Below are 1,388 nucleotides of genomic sequence, written 5' to 3'. Positions count from 1 at the left end.
CCCCCCCCCCACACACACACACACGTAAGCTCTGAGGAAGAGTCCAATGCCTCAGATTTTAAAGCTCTGTAGCTTGTATTATGAGCAATAATTGGTTTGAGAAAAAGTTTCTAGAAGTGGGTTTTCACAATCAGTAGAACTCTCAGATAACTCCATATACTCAGATTCCTCAAGTACTTGTGTGGTGAAACATCAATTCAGAGGGTCTCAGGCAGTTTGGGAATAAACTCCAGACAATTCAGTCTGCTGCTTCTAAAATGGCTGCGGTCTGCATTTATGAGGCTGACTCAGTTACATAATGAAAATGGAGGCTGTCAACAAACCCATTTTAACCTTCCTTCAAAAAGCAGTAAATAGTACCTACAGTACACGCCAAGAAAACATAAAAGGTCTGTTAAGAGCTATTAAAAAATTCCTAAGTAATGGCTCCGAGTATTTGAGAGGCTTGATAGCCACTATACTTTTTATTTAAAATGATCTTTTTGCCTAAAATACCAGTTAAAATGTACTCTAATATTTCTGGGTATTAACTGGCAAGAAAATTGCACATACTTATGGAAGCTTTGCAAAGTCCTGTAGCCAGACTCTATTTTTAACGCTAACCAGGAACTACCTTTGCTTCTCTCACAAAGGCCGCGGAAGATTATTAAATTCTGGTCGGGTGTGAGTCGTCTCTGGTCTATAAATACGCCTCTCCGCGCCAGTGCTGCAGGCATTCAGGCAGCGAGCGCACAGGGAGCTGAGGCAGGAGACAGCTAAGGAGATTGCAGATAAGTTTTTTTTTTTTTTTTCGTTAAGAAGGAAAGCTAGGAATTAATGCCGAGTTCTAGATAGTAAATCTTAAGCATTGTGCTGTTAAGGTAACTTAAAAATGTCTAATTTTAAAAAAATGAAGACTTTTATAAAAAATAGTTTTAAGAAAGGAAGACGAAAAACTAAAGAATACCATGGAGGTTGAGATGAAGCATCTGAATGAGTCATTTAAAAAAAGGGCTCAGCTGAGAATTCAGAGAAGAATCAGCCTTTTAGATTCAGGTTAAACAGTCATTTAAACTTAAAAGTTCAAGTATGAGCGAATAATACAAAAGCTTAAATTGAAGGGCGATAAGAGGCATTCAAATTGATGGCGCAGTAAAGATTGTCGTTCGACGCCGAGTTAGATATCTAAACAGTATTTGCTAAGAAAAAATGCTAATAGTGAAACTTGTAGAATCAATTTGGAGAAAGAAGACTAGCTATTAGAAATAGAAACAGGAAGGTGAAGAAAAAGCTAAAAGATAAACAAGTACGTCTTTAGAAGACAACCCTCAGGAAGCAAAGTGTTTAGAGAACACTTTTAAATCTAAGTTAAAGAAAAACAAATACAAGAGATAGGAAGTAGAAGAAAA

The sequence above is a fragment of the Chrysochloris asiatica genome, unplaced genomic scaffold (assembly GCF_000296735.1).
Source record: "Chrysochloris asiatica unplaced genomic scaffold, ChrAsi1.0 scaffold00040, whole genome shotgun sequence".
Taxonomy (NCBI): Eukaryota; Metazoa; Chordata; class Mammalia; order Afrosoricida; family Chrysochloridae; genus Chrysochloris; species Chrysochloris asiatica.
Note: the sequence above shows the minus strand (reverse complement) of the source record.